Source organism: Schistocerca cancellata, chromosome 7 (genome assembly GCF_023864275.1).
Source record: "Schistocerca cancellata isolate TAMUIC-IGC-003103 chromosome 7, iqSchCanc2.1, whole genome shotgun sequence".
NCBI lineage: Eukaryota > Metazoa > Arthropoda > Insecta > Orthoptera > Acrididae > Schistocerca > Schistocerca cancellata.
Genome location: NC_064632.1, coordinates 265,824,446 through 265,848,066, shown reverse-complemented (window position 1 = coordinate 265,848,066; position 23,621 = coordinate 265,824,446).

Below are 23,621 nucleotides of genomic sequence, written 5' to 3'. Positions count from 1 at the left end.
TGATCCCTTGATGCCTCAAAACATGTCCTACCAACCGGTTCCTTCTCCTTGTCAAGTTGTGCCACAAACTCCTCTTCTCCCCAATTCTGTTCAATACCGCCTTGTTAGGAACGTGATCCACCCATCTAATCTTCAGAATTCTTCTGTAGCACCACATTTCGAAAGCTTCTATTCTCTTCTTGTCCATACTATTTATGGTCCATGTTTCACTTCCATACATGGCTACACTCCATACAAATACTTTCAGAAATGACTTCCTGACACTTAAATCTATGTTAACAAATTTCTCTTCTTCCGAAACGCTTTCGTTGCCATTGCCAGTCCACATTTTATATATTCTCTACTTCGACCATCATGTTATTTTGCTCCCCAAATAGCAAAACTCCTTTACTACTTTAAGTGTCTCATTTCCTAATCTAATTCCCTCAGCATCACCCGATTTAATTCGACTACATTCCATTATCCTCGTTTTGCTTTTGTTGATATTTATCTTATAGCCTCCTTTCAAGATACTGTCCATTCCTTTCAACTGCTCTTCCAAGTCCTTTGTTGTCTCTGGCAGAATTACAATGTCATCGGCGAACCTCAAAGTTTTTATTTCTTCTCCATGGAGTTTAATACCTACTCCGAATTTTTCTTTTGTTTCCTTTACTGCTTGCTCAATATACAGATTGAATAACATCGGGGAGAGGCTACAACCCTGTCTTACTCCCTTCTCAACCACTGCTTCCCTTTCTTGCCACTCAACTCTGATAACTGCCATCTGGTTTCTGTACAAATTGTAAATAGCCATTCGCTCCCTATATTTTACCCCTGCCACCTTCAGAATTTGAAAGAGAGTATTCCAGTCAACACTGTCAAAAGCTTTCTATAAGTCTACAAATGCTAGAAAAGTAGCTTTGTCTTTCCTTAATTTTTCTTCTAGGATACGTCTTAAGGTCAGTATAGCCTCACGTGTTCCAACATTTCTACGGAATCCAAACTGATCTTCCCCGAGGTCGGCTTCTACCAGTTTTTCCATTCGTCTGTAAATAATTCAAGTTAGTATTTTGCTCCCGTGGCTTATTAAACTGATAGTTCGGTAGTTTTCACCTCTGTCAACACCTGCTTTCTTTATGATTGGAATTATTATATTTTTCTTAAAATCTGAGGGAATTTCGCGTGTCTCATACATCTTGCACACCAGATGGTAGAGTTTTGTCAGGACTGGCTCTCCCGAGGCCGTCAGTAGTTCTAATGGAATGTTGTCTACTCCCGGGGCGTTGTTTCGAATCAGGTCTTTCAGTGCTCTGTCAAACACTTCACACAGTATCTTATCTCCCATTTCATCTTTATCTACACCCTCTTCCATTTCCATAATGCTGTCCTAAAGTACATCGCACTTGTATAGACCTTCTGTACAGGGTGTTACAAAAAGGTACGGCCAAACGTTCAGGAAACATTCCTCACACACATATAAAGGAAAGATGTTATGTGGACATGTGTCCGGAAACGCTTCATTTCCATGTTAGAGCTCGTTTTAGTTTCGTCCACCTACGCTCAATGGAGCACGTAATCATTATTTCATACGGGATACTCTACCTGTGCTGCTAGAACATGTGCCTTTATAAGTACGACACAACATGTGGTTCATGCACGATGTAGCTCCTGCACATTTCAGTCGAAGTGTTCGTACACTTCTCAACAACGGATTCGGTGACCGATGGATTGGTAGAGGTGGACCATTTCCATGGCCTCCACGCTCTCCTGACCTCAACCCTCTTGACTTTCATTTATGGGGGCATTTGAAAGCTCTTGCCTACGCAACCTCGGTACCAAATGTAGTGACTCTTCGTGTTCGTATTGTGATACAATACGCCATTCTCCAGGGCTGCATCAGCGCATCAGGGATTCCATGCGACGGAGGGTGTATGCAAGTATCCTCGCTAACGGAGGACATTTCGAACATTTCCTGTAACAAAGTGTTTGAAGTCACGCTGGTACGTTCTGTTGCTGTGTGTTTCCATTCCATGGTTAATGTGATTTGAAGAGAAATAATAAAATTAGCTCTAACATGGAAAGTAAGCGATTCCGGACACATGTCCACATAACTTATTTTGTTTCTTTGTGTGTGAGGAAAGTTTCCTGAAAGTTTGGCAGTACCTTTTTGTAACACCCTGTATACTCCTTCGACCTTTCTGCTTTCCCTTCCTTCCTTAGAACTGGGTTTCCATCTGAGCTCTTGATATTCATACAAGTGGTTCTCTTTTCTCCAAAGGTATCTTTAATTTTCCTGTGGGCAGTATCTATCTTACCCCTAGTGAGATAAGCCTCTACATCCTTACATTTGTCCTCTAGCCATCCCTGCTTAGCCATTTTGCACTTCCTGTCGATCTCATTTTTGAGACGTTTGTATTCCTTTTTGCCTGCTTCATTTACTGCAATTTTATATTTTCTCCTTTCATCAATTAAATTCCATATTTCTTCTGTTACCCAAGGATTTCTACTAGCCCTCGTCTATTTACCTACTTGATCCTCTGCTGCCTTCACTATTTCATCCCTCAGAGCTATCCATTCTTCTTCTACTGCATTTCTGTCCCCCATTCCTGTCAGTTGTTCCCTTATGCTCTCCCTGAAACTCTGTACAACCTCAGGTTCTTTCAGTTTATCTAGATCCCGTCTCCTTAAATTCCCACATTTTTGCAGGTCCTTCAGTTTTAATCTACAGTTCATAACCAATAGATTGTGATCAGAGTCCACACCTGCCCCTGGAAATATCTTACAATTTAAAACCTGGTTCCTAAATCTCTGTGTTACAATTATATAATCTATCTGTTACCTTCTAGTATCTCCAAGAGTTATTCCATGTACACTCCTGGAAATGGAAAAAAGAACACATTGACACCGGTGTGTCAGACCCACCATACTTGCTCCGGACACTGCGAGAGGGCTGTACAAGCAATGATCACACGCACGGCACAGCGGACACACCAGGAACCGCGGGGTTGGCCGTCGAATGGCGCTAGCTGCGCAGCATTTGTGCACCGCCGCCGTCAGTGTCAGCCAGTTTGCCGTGGCATACGGAGCAGTTAAAGGTGAAGCTTTCTTAGCCGAGGCTAACAGGCAGTGAAAAAGTTTCACTCACACATAAACCTAGAAAATACACGCACCAGTAGCCCACTAGAGACACATTTTTTATATGGAGGTTATCAGAGAGTAAAAAAATTAAAGATACTTTTTTATCCTAGAAAACACACGCACCTACAATCTAGTGAAAACCAAAGACAAAGTAAAATGGATGCCATCTCACAATCAAATGAACGTTAAACTCGGATACGTCCTTATGACCGGGATGTTGACCCATATTAAGGGCTTAGTACAAAACAACGGCCAACGGTACAAGACATATCAGGTAACGACATGAATATCAAACGAAATTCAGTAACAAATAGCAAAGCATTGGGGTTTTCACGAAGTACGGCGGCCACTAAACCTCACAGAAGAGGTGGTGCTCACCATCAACCCTGTGTGAACCCCAGGAGGATTAAGGAAGTGTATGTGATCACATGCACCAAGCAGCAGGAAATACGTCAATTCGAAGTCCAGAGCACGACCGCTACTGCAGAGGCAGAAGTAAGTGACGAATATTCAGTAAGCGCAGGCACACTCCTCACAGTGAACATCCGCCATTCAAACACAGCAAGTACACTTCCACAGCAAGCAAACTCAGGCTCTGATCCAGTAAGACTCCAATCACAGAGAGTAAGCCCCAGCAGACAGACCTCAAGTTTGATCATTTTTTTCTTTTCTTTTAATTTCATCCCCCCATTCCCCTTATGGACAGGGATAGAGATGCCAGAAGTACAGGCAACCTGCACCTCAGCCAACTGACAGTAAAAAAATGAAATGAGACAAGAAACAAGAACGAAATAGTGGAGATATGTACATTGCTTTAAAAACTTTTTGAAGGAGAAAAATGAAAGGGAATGTGAGTGATGACTTGTTACAATGGCAGTTAACTCATTGGCTTACTAATATTTTTCCCCATAGTTGATCCTATATTTATTAACTATACTACAAAAAACAGCATAATTTGTCTTAAACAATTTTCTCAAAATTATATAATTTTTTATACGAATCCCTTATAAAACGAACCTATTATTTTGTAACAGAGCCAGCTGCTGGCAGCCAAGAGTGTTATGTTTTGGGAAGCAAAACACAGCCGAGGAGAGATGCAAAGCAGAGCCAGCTGGGAGAGGTATAGCACAACCAGCACTGCAACACGCTAGCTGAAAGATGAAAGCCTTTCCACACTTGCCGCCACAGAAGTGTTTAGAGTATGTGCCGTAAGCCCTAAACGAACACAGTTTGGTGTGTATAAGCCATTCGTGTACTAAAATATTCTCATCCCAGTATCATAGCCTACACCATGAGCCCGCGATACCCAGAGCGATATCCCAGAATGCAGTAGGGGGTTTCCTGTTGGACTACGGGACAAGGCAGGCTGCCCAGACTCACAAAAGCAGCCGTTGCGAGACCAGAGAGCCACCCACTCACTGGAGCGAGGTCACGGTCGCCCATGTGGAATTGACAGCTGCTCGGCTGCACTCTGACTATGTTCGTAGCTGAAGATATCGTTGACAGCAGCATTCAAGTGAGGCCATGCCCAGCCCCACTCTTTGCGCTATCACCATTGCCAGACATCTCTTGTATCACATGAAATCCTCCACGAAGCTATTTCTGGTGTACTACAACTGAGGGCTGGTATAAAGAAGTTAAACAAATATACTGTCGTCCTGACATCTCATTTCACTCTCTATGGTTGCAATCCGTGAGTCATCCAACACTGGTGTCAGGTCAATGATATCGCCTGCTTAGAGCAACATCTGACCCTACAATTATTATTATTATTTTGGTCATGGAGAAAAATTTTTATGGCTGTGCATTTTGTGAAGTAGATTTTGTTGCAAAGAGAGAACAAGTGGTTTGTCTATTTTTAGAAATAATGGAAAACAAGATTGGTTGGTGCCTGTTAGGTGTGTACAGTGTAATCTGGGGGCCATTCAGCGGCATGTACAGAATCATTTCCAGTAAAACCAATACATGTAATCGTTAGGGGCATATACACTCCTGGAAATGGAAAAAAGAACACATTTACACCGGTGTGTCACACCCACCATACTTGCTCCGGACACTGCGAGAGGGCTGTACAAGCAATGATCACACGCACGGCACAGCGGACACACCAGGAACCGCGGTGTTGGCCGTCGAATGGCGCTAGCTGCGCAGCATTTGTGCACCGCCGCCGTCAGTGTCAGCCAGTTTGCCGTGGCATACGGAGCTCCATCGCAGTCTTTAACACTGGTAGCATGCCGCGACAGCGTGGACGTGAACCGTATGTGCAGGTTGACGGACTTTGAGCGAGGGCGTATAGTGGGCATGCGGGAGGCCGGGTGGACGTACCGCCGAATTGCTCAACACGTGGGGCGTGAGGTCTCCACAGTACATCGTTGTTGTCGCCAGTGGTCGGCGGAAGGTGCACGTGCCCGTCGACCTGGGACCGGACCGCAGCGACGCACGGATGCACGCCAAGACCGTAGGATCCTACGCAGTGCCGTAGGGGACCGCACCGCCACTTCCCAGCAAATTAGGGACACTGTTGCTCCTGGGGTATCGGCGAGGACCATTCGCAACCGTCTCCATGAAGCTGGGCTACGGTCCCGCACACCGTTAGGCCGTCTTCCGCTCACGCCCCAACATCGTGCAGCCCGCCTCCAGTGGTGTCGCGACAGGCGTGAATGGAGGGACGAATGGAGACGTGTCGTCTTCAGCGATGAGAGTCGCTTCTGCCTTGGTGCCAATGATGGTCGTATGCGTGTTTGGCGCCGTGCAGGTGAGCGCCACAATCAGGACTGCATACGACCGAGGCACACAGGGCCAACACCCGGCATCATGGTGTGGGGAGCGATCTCCTACACTGGCCGTACACCACTGGTGATCGTCGAGGGGACACTGAATAGTGCACGGTACTTCCAAACCGTCATCGAACCCATCGTTCTACCATTCCTAGACCGGCAAGGGAACTTGCTGTTCCAACAGGACAATGCACGTCCGCATGTATCCCGTGCCACCCAACGTGCTCTAGAAGGTGTAAGTCAACTACCCTGGCCAGCAAGATCTCCGGATCTGTCCCCCATTGAGCATGTTTGCGACTGGATGAAGCGTCGTCTCACGCGGTCTGCACGTCCAGCACGAACGCTGGTCCAACTGAGGCGCCAGGTGGAAATGGCATGGCAAGCCGTTCCACAGGACTACATCCAGCATCTCTACGATCGTCTCCATGGGAGAATAGCAGCCTGCATTGCTGCGAAAGGTGGATATACACTGTACTAGTGCCGACATTGTGCATGCTCTGTTGCCTGTGTCTATGTGCCTGTGGTTCTGTCAGTGTGATCATGTGATGTATCTGACCCCAGGAATGTGTCAATAAAGTTTCCCCTTCTTGGGACAATGAATTCACGGTGTTCTTATTTCAATTTCCAGGAGTGTATACCACCTTCTTTCATGATTCTTGAACCAAGTGTTAGCTATGATTAAGTTATGCTCTGTGCAAAATTCTATCAGACAGCTTCCTCTTTCATTTCTTACCCCCAATCCATATTCACCTACTATGTTTCCTTCTCTCACTTTTCCTGCTCTCGAATTCCAGTCACCCATGACTATTAAATTTTCGTCTCCCTTCACTAACTGAATAATTTCTTTTATCTCATGATACATTTCATCAATTTCTTCATCATCTGCAGAGCTAGTTGTACAATTGTACAACCGTAGTAGGCGTGGGTTTCGTGTCTATCTTGGCCACAATAAAGCGTTCACTATGCTGTTTGTAGTAGCTTACACGCACTCCTATCTTTTTATTCATTATTAAACTTACTCCTGCATTACCCCTATTTGATTTTGTATTTATAACCCTTTATTCACCTGACCAAAAGTCTTGTTCCTCCTGCCAACGAACTTCACTAATTCCCACTATATCTAACTTTAACCTATCCATTTCCCTTTTTAAATTTGCTAACCTACCTGCACAATTAAGGGATCTGACATTCCTCACTGCGATCCATAGAACGCCAGTTTTTTTCTCCTGATAATGACGTCCTCTTGAGCAGTCCCCGCTCGGATATCCGAATGAGGGACTATTTTACCTCTGGAATATTTTACTCAAGAGGACGCCATCATTATTTAACCATACAGTAAAGCTGCATGCTCTCGGGAAAAATTACGGTTGTAGTTTCCCCTTGCTTTCAGCCGTTCGCAGTACCAGCACAGCAAGGCCTTTTGATTAATGTTAGAAGGTCAGGTCAGGCAATGATACAGGTTGTTGCCCCTGCAACTACTGAAAAGGCTGCTGCCCCTCTTCAGGAACCACACGTTTGTCTGGCCTCTCAACAGATACACCTCCGTTGTGGTTGCACCTGCGGTATGGCCATCTGTATCACTGAGGCATGCAAGCCTCCCCACCAATGGCAAGGCCCATGGTTCATGGGGGGGGGGGGGGGGGCTAAGTACGGAGTAAAGGAACTGTGTGTGGTCATTCAGTAATGAGCTTTGATTGATGGACACATGTTTATTAACTGCCATTATTTGTAGAAAGTTCATCTTCCTTCCTTTATGGATGTGATGTAATACTTAACACTAAGGACTTAATTAAGCAGGTGGTCTTCAAAAGTAGAGTCCCTTTTCCAAAGTTGCCAACTTCTGTGGTGTTCCTCAAAGCAGTTTATATTGCCCTCCCAAACTATACCTATATAGAATTTTCCACAATTGCAAATAATTTTACATATTCCAATCTTTTCCAGAGCTGCTGCGCTATCTTTACCACTGGGAAAAAAGCTTTCAACTGTGTTGTGCACATAAAATGATGTTTTTACATTCCTGGATTCAAGTTTTCTTGCTATATAAAGTGAGACTTTTCCTATGTATGTAATCGTACACCTTTTATTGGGCTTTTGAGGTGGTGAGTCAAGGGCAGGGTGAAGAAGAGAGTACGCTTGATGTTTCTGCTTTTTGTGCATTATGGGGGTGCACTAAGGTATGGAGATAGTCATTGTCAGATGATATTTGTTTGATTGCATTTAATTACTTTCGGAAGTTTCCTTGACGCGTGGGGAGGGATATTAGATGAGAAATCATTGAATGAAGGGTAACGTGTTTGAGTCACCATATCTGTGATAGCAGGTTACATGTAAATCTTGAATACAGTCACTGATGTCTATGGTTAGATGTAAATAATTTATGCAGCTACCCCCAAACTCCATTGTGAATTTTATACTGTCGCGTTTAGAATTCAGCTGCTTGAGGAATTTTCGAAGTTGTCTGATAGTTCCTGTCCATAAGCAAACACACCATCAGCATACCTAAGCCAGTATCCAACATGGAAGAGAGTGTATTATTTTCCAAAAACTGTGTTTCAACATCACTCATGAAGATTTCAGCTAGGACTGGACTGAGAGGGGAACCCATAGCTAGACCATCCAGTTGTTTGTATATTCCGGCATTCAGATGGGAATAATTTTCTGTTAGACAAGTTTCTGTAATCATCTGTCATCTGTCACCTGTGACAACTGTATAAACTCCTGATTTATCTAGTAGTCTGTGGGAATGTTTAGGCACTCCTGCACTGGAGTAGTGAGTAAGTTGCTAACATCGAAACAAAGCAGCTTGGCATTGGGGGGGGGGGGGGGGACCTGCATGTCTTTTAACTTGTTCATTAAGTCAGCTGAATTATATACCGCGACTAGGTTTGATCTTGATCAGGTCATTTAACTCTCTGGTTAACTTGTAACATAAATTTGAGAATTAAGACACCACAGGACGAATTGGGATATTATGCTTATGGAGTTTATGTTTATGACGTCTGTGGAGTTTTTATGGGGTCTAATATTATACTTTCGAAAAGTTTGATAACAATTTAATTTTATCAGTATTAGGATTTTGTAAGTTCTTTCTATATCGCTAGAAGTTTGTGGCATTCAGGAAAACTTCAACTTTGTTGACATAATAACATTTGTTCGTTAAGACAGTAGCATTTCCTTTATATGATTGAATTGCTATAACATTACTGTCATTCATTTTCTTCTCGACATTGTTTAATACTTGTTGTCCTTTAGGTGGTGGTGCACCGCAAACGAGGTTAGATATTTAAAGTTCATGGACTACGAACAGTTTAGTGGAGATGTCCAATGGAATGGCCAAGATTATTTTTTTAGCCACATCTTTGCAATATGTCGCCAAAGTTTACTTTTCGATAATTTTTTTCTATGTCCAACAGTTATAATTTATTTGTAGCTCATTAGTTAATGTGTCACATATTTTACCTTAGTTAAACAGCCTAACATCGAATTTACACTGAAATAATATCCTTGTTCTATTTCCAATTCTGACATTAACATTTTCATCTCGGGAAATGGAGGTACTGAGTAGATGCAATAGTTTAATATCTTCGAAACAGCAAAATCTGTTTTCCAATTGAAACTTATTATACCTCCAATGAATTTATTGTAAAATTAAATTGATGTACTTGGTTTGTTTGTTAACACATAAAGTTACTCACGTTACGTATAAAAATGTTGTCTTTGATTCTTGTCTTTGATGCTACGAGCCATACCCCAGAACTCACAACATGTTTAGAACAACATTTCCTTGATTGTAAAATGACATCTCATCTGTTAAAATAATTGTGTTCGAATGGTGTCTTTTTCTTCAGAAAAACGTCAACATAACCTTTGCCTTCTAAATAAGAAATTTGACATGCATACAGTCTAAGTGACTGTTTATGTTTCCCATTTTCTTTAATCACAACTCAATCTCCAGGGTTAAGAACAGTGCCATGCGGCTCTTCCCTTTTGTCAAATTCTTGGTCTTCTTCTGAAGAAACACTGTTGTTGACAATGTCTGTTGACGACCCAGATTCCCAAATCACAACCGTACATTTTCAGTTAGTCTGAACACAAGACAGATTAAAGATTATTTCAAAACTGAACTTCCAATTAGTGAGAGAGACTGCAAATGTGCTTACTATGTACATTAATTACAACACCACAATTTAGATGATTAGTACTCACAAATAAAGTTTAAATCGCCCTAAGCACTATGGGACTTAACATCTGGAGTCATCAGTCCCCTAGACTTAGATCTACTTAAACCCAACTAACCTAAGAACATCACACACACCCACGCCCGAGGCAGAAGTCGAACCTGCGACCATAGTAGCCGCGTGGTTCCAGACTGTAGCGCCTAAAACCGCTTGGCCACAGCAGCCAGCAAATAAAGTTCAAAGTAAGCAAATTCTGCGCCACCTCCGATGTTTGTCATAGAATGAACAAAATACTACTTGACAGTATTGTCAGCTTCGAAACAATTAATTTCCTTGTCATAATGGTTCACTACCAAACCAGACGAATAAATCGCTCAGTGCTATTCCCATTCGTCCGTCAACATGATAGGACAGAACGGATTTTCAAATTTTGTTTCTGTTCACCCCATTGCACTACAGTTCCGCTTGATTTCTCTAATCTACAATCCACTGTGAAGTACATGGCAGAGGATACACTCGATAATACCAGCTTTTAGGGATGCTTCTGGTTCCTTTAGCGTACGGAGCGCGGGAAGAATGCTTACTTGAATCACTGCGTAAATACTTCATGCCTAAGTGGCATCTATCTTCAAGCGTCTACATCTGCATGACTTATATGCAATTCACACTTAAGTGCTTGCAAAGTATTTGAATCTTTGGCATTATTAGACACAACTCAGTAGCGACTGGATAAACGACTTGCTGTGGGATATTTACTACTGAATCAAAGGGGGTTAATAGAATACATCCCATTTTAAGCCCAAACTAAACTACTAATTTACCCTAAAGGCCTCTATTAATATCGATAAAAACGATATAGAACAGGAAATAAAAAGTTGTTTCGACTTTTCACTGTAAGTTTGTTCACAGTAAGCACAGAATTATATGTGAATGGTGGCTTCATATCAAAGTTACAAATTACTTGAATAATAATTTAAACTAACAAAGAAAAACCTACTTACTTAGTACAAGGAAAGCATTTACAGACAGTAGCAAGTGTAGAATAAATGCATAACGTTGTGCAATAATTCAAGACGAACTAGCAGCAGAATCTTTAAAGTTAGTCACTCAGTTAAATCGAAGTGCATCAAAACCACCTGTTTCGCAGTTGCTTAGAAAGAAACAGCGATAAAGTTCACGAGAATGCAACGAACCAGTTACTGAAAGTAGACTTGTAACCCACCAGACGATACAATACCGAAGACAACTTGACAAAATAATTACGAAAGACTTTGAAAGGTGGCAGGTCCATGTGGATTGACAACGTTTCATAATTATGATCACTATTGTGATGAAGTATGTTTGATCTAAGAATGAGAATGCACTTAGAGGGTCAGCATTTAGTTGCTCTGGTTAATCACTGGGCTACGAAGCCTTTCTTCATTCTGAATGTTATTTCCTTGGTCTGTTTTACTACTGCTGTAAGCAGAGAGAAGCACATTACAGTGAGGTGTTTTCGGTGGGCGACGACTGAGTAAATATTTACAGAGAGACTAGTATCCACACAGCAGGTGAGTTCTGGGCAACCCTTTTCACTCAAAGTGGAAACTAGGCCTTACACAAAGGGAGAGAATCAATAGCTTGGCCGAACGGGGCTGGATGGCAGCTAAGAAAGCCAGCTGCCTGCATTGTCCGACAGCTGGCCGGTGTCCGTAGCAAGTCACTGGGGTCGCGCCCAAAGCCAGATGGTGGCCTTCTAAAACGTTTTATGCCGAAAGATGACTGTTTTCAGACTCTCTCTGCATTTGCGGGATGAGTGCCACGTAGAAAGCACAGTTTTCTGTTTTCTTTTGGGTTCTCACGCCTGTTGATTACGTCTGCGTGCAACAAGCGAGCATTTTGGTTGTAAATCAGAGGGTGAGATCAGAAGACACAATGAGGCATCTCAAACTTTTTGTGGTAAGTATTTCTATTGGGAGAGCTACTTCTGCCCACCTGCTGGAGGGAGAGGGATCAGGTACGTCTTTAAGTGAATGGCGTAGAAATATAACTGCGTCTCCTACTCATTGGCATGAGTTTTTGGCGCAGTCCACGTGGAATAATTTGAGAGTGCAAGGCGCCCGGCGGCGAAAGGTAGAGGGGGGGGGGGGGGGGTCGATGGAGAGAAGCCAAAGTTGATAGTCCGTGGCGGAGACAGAGTCCGGTGTCCGTGATCGAGCACATGCAGCCCTTGGCGCAGATTTTGAACCCATCAAGCCGCTGAGCACCAAGCGCTCTCGACGACAAAGGACTGTGATAATTATACTCGCAGCTGTAGCATTTGAAAGTTTTGCTAGTAACGCTCACCGTAGCGTATTTACCACTTAGGGACAGCAGCCGAACAGTTTTTGCATGTACTGCAGCTGATAACTTTTGCAATCCACGGTCACTGTTTCACGAAGTGAAATCAATCACAGAGCGTTACCAATCAAAGAGATGGCATACTCTAGAGCAGAGATCGGCAACAGGCGGACCGCGGTGCGTATACGGACCGCGGAAGGTCGAACATCGGACCGGCAAATATTCTTAAATACAGTCCGACGTCGAACTAAGTATCCCGGCGCCTCGTTCGCAATAGACTAGTAATTTAGTCGCGTACTGAGTAATTTAGTAACTAAACGTGTCTGAAAAACAGAAATTTAATCGAGTAGATTAGCAAATCAATATGTGATCTGATACAAACTGTGTCTGCTTTTCGTCGTAAGCTGGATATTTTTGAAAAAGATATTGCAACGCACGAATTTATTCATTTCCCAAAAATTATTGAGTATAAAAAAAGAGAACTCTGAAGAAGACATTGCATGCAGTGTTTGTAAGATTTCTGTCCAATCTAAGTAACGAATTTGCTACAAGATTTCAAGACTTTGCAGAAATTGGAAAGCTGTCTCAATTCCTAAAATTTCCTTATGAAGTTGATGCATCGGCAGAATGGACTGATGTGGCTGCTAAGATGTTCAGCGTTTCAAATTCTTCACTTCAAGTGGAGGTAACCTACTTGCAAGAAGATATTTCTTTGCAAATGTGTAAAACTGTATCCAATGAGGAATTTGGGGGTAAACATGTTTCTGAAAAATATGAAAATTGTAAGAAAGTAGCCATCAATCTGGCCACTGTGTTTGGTTCGACATATATATATATATATATATATATATATATACGAATCGTCGTTCTCGAAAATGAATTTTTCGAAGAACAAATATCGGTCAAGGTTGACGGACGCTCACCTCGAAGACATACTTCGCATTTGCTGTACCCCTCGTATAGCGAACCTTATAAAACTGGCTCAAGACCGTCGATGTGATTTCTCACATTGAATATATTACAATATTAACTGAGAACAACTTGTTTTACTTGGTTTACGCTTTTTTCGGAAACTAACTCGACTGGAAAACAAAATAAAAAACAGTACCTTTTAATTATTAGTTTTTTTCTGGACCTCCATAAAAATTTTACACCGAATCCGGACCCCACTGAAAACTATTTGCCAACCCCTGCTGTAGAGTATTCGAGAAGATGGTTCAAATGGCTCTGAGCACTATGGGACTTAAGAGCTGTGGTCATCAGTCCCCTAGAACTTAGAACTACTTAAACTTAACTAACCTAAGGACATCACACACATCCATGCCCGAGGCAGGATTCGAACCTGCGACCGTAGCGGACAAGCGGTTCCAGACTGACGCGCCTAGAACCGCACGCCCACACCGGCCGGCTATTCGAGAAGAAGCCCTTTTGATATAGGCATTGCTAACTGAACACTTCAGTGCCCATAAATACGGTTCATGAGCTGAAATAATTTTATTTCATTTTGCTTAAGACAAAACACTGTTTTTCACGTGTTTTTAGACAAATAAATCCATCTTTTATAGTGAAACTTCTTTCATTTTAAAGTTGATATCTGTTTTTAATCACTTAACTTAGCATTTATAATTTTATTTGTGGCGTATTTTACATGCTGTATATTTATTTGTGTCGAAATACCAACCTAATGTCCACTGTAGGGTCAAAATTTAATTAATTGGCTTTCTAGAAATCCGCTGCGTACAGAGTAGAGACCTATTTCTTAAGGATCGGTCTGCGTCAGGGGGAAACTCATGTCGAGAATTAAATGTTTGGTAGATCCCACATTGCAACGACCATCGGCGTTTCGCTACTTTTATCCCTGCTCAGTATGCTTATTTAAAGCCTAAGTTACTGAATCAAATTGTTGTCTCGTAACAAAAAATTCATTTAAATGAAAGTCTTATGATAATAATTAACATTCAAATATTTATTCGCCCCATTGGGCACAAGCATAACTACACTCCACAACTCAACTAGAGAGTCATTTCTTTCCAAAACCCATAAGTTACTCCTCTTACGACGCATAAGATTAAAATTTGGCTCTAAGGTCACTAAAACCTACCTCTGCAACGGTAGAAAAGCGTGTATCCTTGTGATGTCAATCTCGGGATTGAAGTCGCTTCCAACAGCAAGGTGTCGACTTATACTAAAAATGGGCAGCAGCTCAGAAGTTCATGTGATGTGTAAGATGAGTTAGCGAAGTCACATTGACACCAAATTTCACCACAACTCTGCCGAACACCATCGTGGACGTGTCACACAGTTGGGAAGATCGTCACACCTCTTGTTACCCATATTACACTTCTCACTTTTACGCCTCTCCACTGGACAGCCAGCGTTCAAGTCATGCTGTTTCCATATGAGTAGCCAGGGAATAGATTTTAGTCACACTGCCACTTATGGACGACATGAAAAGCCCTCAGAGAGTGGCATAGAAAGCGTCAATGAAAAATACGCCTTTCCTAGTGGCGCCCACATTTCGCGGTCGAAAGCAACAGTTCTCAGGTCGAAGTTCTTGACAGCTTGTCACACTGCTGACACCCCCAGAAGATTCAACCATATTCTGAAGACGTTGCGTGGCTGCTTTCCATTTGAAAGTGATCGCATCCCTTTGGAGTGCAGCGTGACCACAATGTTTGTTCTCCTGTACAGGTCAGGACCAGTAGTTGCTGTCCAAAACCCAATTGACGAAATATGAACATGATCCGAAGTAGCGAAGGGTGCTTATGCTTTTTCAATCCTGTTTCACGCCGTCCTTTAGTGTGATCTCAGAGATCCATGTATAAATAAAACGGCAAATCGTGTCTCGAAGACACTCCAGTTCAGAAATAGCCCACTGCCATCTGCCTGCATTGACAGAGAATTTTTAAAAATGTGTCTGTGCAGAGAAAACTTATGAGCAGTGCTGGATGCCTATAGGCAGGCAACCAGCAGTGGAGGGGTGCCAAGTAGTTGCCTGCCTGTAGGTGCCAAGACCTACTTAACAGCTTTTTCCTGTAAGGGTATATTTTTAAAATTCTGAATAAATGAGTACAGGTTCCATCGAAGGCATTGCTGAACGGGGGGGGGGGGGGGTCTTGGAGGCATCCTTTCCCGTTGCATTCATGCATGCGTTGCGCACCTCCATTATCATGCCACAGTACAGGAGGGCTGCAAAATCATATACAGTGTTTGCTGCTCTAGATAACGTCGAAATTTCTTCGAATGGTTTCGAATGGCCCTTATTGGTTACAACCTGTACACGAAAGTTAAAAATACGGTCGCGCTGTATTCGAAAGCAGTGGGATCCGGTCCACAATGTTCTTACGTAAAGGTTGAATCTTCTGGTGGGGCTACAAACATCAAAGGCTGTCAAGAAGATCATCCTGTTACTTATTGCAATGATAACTGTAGTTTTCAACCGCGAAATTTGCGGGAATCAACGACGCAAGGAGAGAGGTGGTTTGCTTGACGCCTGTTATACTACCCCATGAGACATTCAGTCTCAATTCTGAGCGGCAGTGTGTCTGAAATCTTTTCTTCCACCACCCATTAGAAAATGCTGTGATTTCATAGCTGGGTGCCGCCGTTCTGACCTCCACTGCACAGATGTCAAAAGAAGAGGTGAAATGTGGTTAAGAGATCTTACTATTTTGTTTCATGTCCTTGACGACGTTGAACGGAACTGTGGTAATATTTGGTGCCAATGTGACATCATTAACTCACCTCACATCTCGCGTGAACTGAGCTCTGGCCTTTTTTTTATGCATGTATTGACACCTTCCGTTTGAACTGCTGTCAAGCACGAAAGTGACGTGACATGCAGCCACACTTTTCCACTAATACAAAGTTTGTAGGCACCTTTTCAGTCGAAATTCACCGTGTCATTAAAGCACACCTTTAGATACAACTGCACTGAAACTTTTTTGTATGTTATTGAGTGAATTGGTAATTACTATTTACTAATATGTTTAATAATGAAAGTGACTTGTCATCTTCATTACTGTTATCAAGAATTTTCAGGCGATGTATTGCATGTGTATTGTGCGTACCTGCAACAGTTTTCGAGAATTTTATAAACAGCAATAACTGCAAATCTTAACAAGTTTATGAATAATATGTTTACAAGCACGGATGAACTGCAAGGAACTCGTCTCAACGCATCTAATCGTAAGTTGTCTATGGTTTAATTACGTCTGATAGGCATTTTAGGTATTTTTGGCCAATATAACAATTTTTGCTCGGTGTCCTCAGGCGCTGGTGGTGTCTTCACTCGCTCAGCAGACACGCCGCCCGAGTCCCCTCGCTGTCGGGGATTTCCCGATGCTGACCCACCGCTACCTGTCGGTCAGCAGGTGGCCTGCGTTACCTACTTTCCGCGACCGCTCAGTCGCTCACATAGCCCAGCCACTTCACGGCAACTTTCCAGCCACAAGCCGCTCAGCCAAATATTCAGTGGTCACTCATCACTTACCGCGCTAGTCGCTCGTAGTCACAGTTTTCTCAGCATACTCATGTGCTGTAGTATAAGTATATTCCCTACAATCGAACTTCACTTTTTCTTTTTCTTTCTTTTGTGCCATCAGTCTGTAACGCCGCAAGTTATTACGAGATAACATTGGTTGCAGTATGGCACGCAGCCGTCTAGTGCGTTGGCATATCCTCTACAAATCTAAATAATCCATATTAGTTATTATCCGATTTTGTTCCCTGAACATTATTGTACTTTCTTCTTTCGTCGATTAACCGAAGTATGTCTTCTGTCATCGACGTTCCTTCGCAGTTACCCTTATTACACCTGCGTTTGTCTGCTCAAAATATGTGATTGCCCTCTTTAGAGATGTCTGTACTGGCTTCTCTGGTATTTCTTCTCAGAGTATCCACATCCTTAGTGAACTTACAACGCATTCCTAAATACTTCAGTACCACACCTCCTCCCGCACTCGATCTTTCGGACTATTTTCTTAAACTTCAGTTTACTCCCCACTATTAATGAATTGTGACCTGTGTCTAACTGCACTTGGGTACGCATTGAAATTCAATATCTGACTTCTGAATATTTGCGTGACAAATATTAATCCAGATGGAATCTTGCGCTGTCTCTGGGTCTTTTCCAAGTACACCTCCTCCTCTTGTGATTCTTGACAGAGTGCACGCCATTAACATGCGAAATTTATTGCAGAACACTATCAGCCTTTCCCCTGTTTCATTCGTACTACGGAACCTATATGCTCCTGTAACCATTTCTTCTACTCCTTCCTCTACAACCACGTTCCAGTGACCCCTTATTATTAGATTTCGTCTCTTTTTACATACTGAATTACCCGTTCTGTATCATCGTATACTCTTCTATCTCGTCATCTTCTGCTTGCAGCGTCGGCGTGTATACCTAAAGTATTGTTGTCGGCGTTTGTTTGTTATCGAATCTGATGGCAACAACCCTATCAGTGAACTGTTCACAGTAACTGTTTATCTGCCCTGTCGTGTTATTCATAACGAATCCTACTCTCTTTGCAACACTTTATGCTGCTGTTGATACTAGCCTCATTTCGTCTGACCAGAAATCCTTACCTTATTTCCATTTCACTTCACTGATCCCCACTGTGATTAGACTGAGTCTTTATATACCCTTTTCAGATTTTCTAGCTTCCCTACCACGTTGAAACTTATGACATTCCACACTCAGGCTCGTAGAATATTTTCGTTTCTTTCGTTATTAATAGTGGTTCTTGAAACTGTCTATGAGGACTTAAAGTGATAACAGACGCCTCTATTAAGCGTTCATCATTTCAGGTATCTCAGCTTCTCCGTGATGCTCCTCCAAGGGTCAAACTAACCTGTGATGCTGTGACCGTTCGTGCTATCCTTCTTTGTACACGGAAGGTATCCCCTAAATGGTATGGGTCCCATACAGTACAGCAATATCCTAGGACAGGTAGCACAAATGTTTTCTAAGCAATGACCTTTGTAGATTGATTGCATATTCCTAGCATCCTGTCAACGATTCGAGTTCCGGCATCTACTTCACCTGTGACACCTATGTGAACATTCCATTTCGCATCGCTATAAATTGCTTCGCCTCGCTTATTTCTGATTCTAATTGTGACTCAATGAATTTTTGGTCATAAAATGCTAGATATTTGTTTTCATTGTTCTGACGTGCAGAGTTTTAATATAAAGATCTGACTGATTGTGCAGCTTTTGTCGGATAGTACATCGCTGTAGATAACTGTATCATTTATGAAAAGTCGGGAGCTACAATTAATATTTTCTGTTCGGTCACTAAATTACAACATGAGCGGCAAGGTCAAAACACACTCCCTGGAATACGCCTGAAATTACTTAAAGCAATGTCTCTCTATCCAAGATAACATGCTGCGTCCTCCCTTAGCCAAAACTTCGTCAAACACCCCACGTAATTGTAGTTTCGTTAAAGAGCGTTTGTGTTGTTCTGAGTAAAATGCTTTACAGAAACCCAGCAACACAGCATTTATGACATGTTTGGTATTGTATAACGTGTTTTTTGTTTGTTCGACTGTATTACTGCCTTAATCAATGCCTTTCACGATCCCAGGAGAACTACTATTAATCATATATCTGAATAACGCACCTTTTTTTCTCGAAGAACATGAAAATTCTTTACCCACATGATACTAAATTTGAATTAAATCACTTGTAGAAGAGTTTAACTTTTAAAGTGTATTCATAATAAAATGTCGGTAAGGAATATAGAATCAGTATGAGAGTGCGCGGTGGTAATAGCGCTAATTATTATAGTGCAACGTCTTGATCTTTGTCTGCTTTCGTGTGTTAGGGTACTTAACAATTACTCTCTTACAATGTGGATCAATAACATTTAAACGTGGTATGTTCAATTTCTTACATGTATAATACTGAGTGTCTTGTGTAAAACTATTTCTTATTTGTTTGTCTGTGTTATTAACTGACAAATTCTTATGACTACATCAGGTGAATCGCGTTTCATTGTACATGAAAGTAAAGAGCGTTCAAGATGGAACATTACAGTAACATAAGAGAATCCTTTTCCTCAAACTGCTACACAATCCTATTAATCACACCTACTGAGTTTGCAGCCGTCGTTTTGGGGTAGCGTCTTTTATTATCAATCAAAACATCCTCTAAGATGGGGTTGGTACTAGAAATGTCAGAGAAGAAAGGCTAACTGAGATCTGTAATCATTTTCAGCCACTAATAGCAAATACTCTGTTGAAGAATCATAAGAGGAGACGATACAGTTGGAAAAGGCCGGGGAATAGATGAAGTTTTCAGTTACTTTACATTATGGTCAGACAGAGATTCCGAAAACAGACACTGGCTTGTAAGGCGTACCCAGCAGCAGATATAGACTCAGATTACAATGTAGTGGTGATGAAGAGTAGGGTGAAGTTTAAGAGAATAGTTAGGAAGAATCATTACGCAAAGAACTGGCTTACGGAAGTGCTAAAGATAAAGAGGTGCGCTTGAAGTTGTCTAAGTCTATAAATACTGAAATAAGGGGTAGCTCAGAGGGCAGTATAGCTGAAGAGGAATGGACATCTCTAGAATGGGTGATCACAGAATCTGGAAACAGAAACACAGGTACAATGAAGGTAACTGCAAAGAAACAGTGTGTAACAGACGAAATGCTTCAGTTGATAGATAAAAGAAAGAAGTAGGAAACGTTGGGGGGTATTCAGGAATAAAGAAATACAAGTAGAAAGTGCAGGCAAGCGAAAACGAAGTAGACTCATGAGAAACGCGAAGAAATCGAAAATGGAGATGATATCGGAAGGACTGACTTAGCATAAAGAAAATTCAAAACAATCTTCGATGAAATTGAAACTAGAAATGGTAACATTAAGAGTGCAAGGTTAATCCTTGTATTAGATGCAGAGGAGATAGCGGGTTGGTGGAAAGAATACATTGAAGGCATCTATGAGTGGGAGAGATAATGTCTAATGTGATAAAACAAGACACAGGAGTAGATTTAGAAACGAAACAGGATCCAGTACTACAATCACAAGCATTTGAGATATACTGCGCATTCGATAGAGTGACCCCAGATCAGAGTGATATTTTTCTTATCGTTATTTATTAATAAGATCATTAAAACACGAGAAGTAAGCAGTACTTAGCAGCGGCAGAACCGCTCCGTCGTAGTTCGCACTGCCTGCTACGTCTATGCAACATAGCTATCCCAGAGCTGCTGAAGTACCGGTTATTCTTCTTGTTTTAATGTTCCTGTTAATACATACTAGGGCGTAACTACGAGCGCCGGCACGAAGATCAAGAACGATACAGTAGAGAGGGCTGGGAGACGATGTCATCCAATAGCACGCTGACTAGGAAGTCACCACGAATGGAGTTGACTCTACACGAACAGAATAAAAGCGACACGCCGCCTATTCTCGGCTGCACTAGAAGTGCCACACTAGGAGAGCCGCACTGAAAGATGATCCGTGACTTGTGGACGGCATCATTTACTTGCATGGAAATTGTATACATTGAAGACCATTGATTACTTGGATGTCGCCAAATGCTTGCGGCAAATCTTTGTAAAGACGCCAAGTTAAGTGTTTTCAATCTACTTTATTGTAATAAAAACCATGATCGTGATTTGTTTGTTGTTTAGCTATCCAAGAAAGCAGAATCCTTGGCACCCTACACTACACGAGTAGGCAGGATGGCACAATACATATCGATAAAACGAATTCGCACTAATATGCGATCTCTTTATCGAATGGGAAAGTCAAAGTACCATATTAAAAATAATTTTGTTCGTAACAGGAAGGCAAACGACACTTCCTGTCAGCCTTGGGCGTTACATGAAACAAAAGATAAGCAGTATTTGCTTGGGCCGAGTCCTACCTTGTGAGGGTCACTTTCTAGAGTAACGCTGAAGACAAACTGAGTATTGGCTTCTGTCTCGGGTTCTTCGACTGACGCTCGTCTGATGGTTTTACTGACGTTTCGCCAGCACGAGTGGCTGGCATTGTTAAAGCTTCACCCTCCCTTGCCGGTGGTGGACTGCAGCCGAGCTCGCGGCCACAGCGAAATTCACACCTTTTTGAAGAACAGACACTTCCTCTTCGCTCATTTGTCGTCCAGTGAGGTTGACCACTGTGCGTGACATGTCGAGAATCGTCTTATCAGTCAGCTTCCGGCATCTTTCAATGTTTTTCTTCTGTCGCTCGGTGCAGCGCTCGACTTCGTTGTGCATGCTCCTGTGAGTGATGCTGTCCATCTTGTCCCTGTCATCTCGATGCATTCTGCTACGTAGTTGATAGAAAAGTCCAGAAGTTCCTGATCCGTTCTCGCCAAGTCTCTCCGTGTTGAATGAATTGGCTCACGAAGCGAAGCTCGTTCCATTTTGTCGTAGATCCGATGTGCTTGGGCGGTGGTGAACAGGCGCTTACATTTCAAGAATTTGGTGTGGCACCATCATCTCGGTACCGCGACACAAAAGCGAGAGAGGACATCAATCGCGTTTTCTTCTTCCGTCGTAGGTCAAGGCGTCGGTACTATCTGCAGGTCTCCTCCACGTAGGGGCGTAATACAAAATTGTTAAGGCTTTCGTGACCACTTGTTGACGGGCTCTTCGGCTGACGTTCGTCTCATGATTTTACTGACGTTTCGCCAGCATGAAAGGCTGGCACTGTCAAACCTCCACCCACTATTGCCGGTGGTGAACTGGAGTCGAGCTCGCGGCCGCAGACAATATGTACCTGACGCGCCAACGTCCGAGGGCTTCTTCGCGGGCATTTCCGGTGCGGTTCTCCTCTTGCTACCTACGACGCTCGTTCGCTGCTGTACTGGAAGCCATGATCCGTTTACCTTAAGGTTTTCTTCTTTCTTGTTGAAGCTATTCCCGTGTTTTTGTATTTCTACAGTTTCTCTGAACAAGCGAGTGTGATAGTGCTTCTCTACAGCCAGAACTTCCGTGTCAGCGAAAGGGCAACTTGGACCCTTCCATGTGAAAGGGCAGAGGAATTATGCGCTGAAACAGCCAGGATACTGCGCCCAGCAAAGCTACCAGCTTGCAATCTGAAGAGAGAATAGGTATAAGCCGTTAAGTACCTTAACGTCGACAATACTATTTTGCAACTGAATGCCGATAAGGGGAGGGCGACAGTTGTACTGAAGACCGAAGATTATGAGCAAAAGATCCGAGACATATTAGATCCGACAACGTACCGAAAACTAAGCGCAGATTCGACGCAGTGTATCACACGGAATACAAATCGACTAATCTAGGCGTCTTCTCTGCCGGCGGACATGCAGAGAAACCTGCGCAACTCAGAAGCCCTACCACATCGGCTGTATGGACAACCTAAGATCGGTAAGAACAAAGTTCCACTAAGACCGATTGTTAGCGCTCCTGCCTCACCGACCAATATACTGACAAAACACTTGGCTTCTCGGCTCCAGCCAGACGTGGAAAAGACCGACACATACATAAAGGACTCAACACACTTCACTGAGAAGATGAAGAAACTAAAACATGCACAAAACGAAATACTTTTCAGGTCTGAAATTGTTTCTTTGTTTACGAAAGTGCCACTCAGTGACACTCTGGAGCACATCTGTTCCATTTTCCTGCAAGTCATCACAAAACTCTTTTATGCATATCTCACAACGAGCTATGTCACGGAGTGGTAATTTCTACGAACAGCTGGAAGGCGTCGCATGGGTAGTCTCTTAGGCAAGTGGTGGCCAACTTCTTCATGGAACATTTCGAAGCACTGGCACTGGCCTAGGCGATTTGTAAACCTAAGGTGTGGTATAGATACGTCGATGTCATTTTCATTGTATGGAGCCATGGTGAAGAACAGCTCGGTGACTTCCTGACACACTTGAACAGCCTCCATTCCAACATAATATTTACAATGGAAGTAGAGAAGGACATAGAACTACCATTACTAGGTGTGCTGGCCACAAGGGATGGTGAAAACTTGAACATAGCGTGTACCGAAAACTGACACACACGGACCCATACCTGCACAAACTATCAAACGACCATCCGAGCCAGAATAGAGGCATGATTAATACGCTCATAACGCGAGTAGGACGAATATGTGAGCCGCAACTTCCCAGACCCGAAATGCGACACCTGGGAACTTTTCTGTGGAGCAATGGGTACTCGACAAATCATGTTAGAAGTGTAACAGATCCAAACATTTGGTGAAGTAAGAAGTTGTTGTTATTGTGGTCT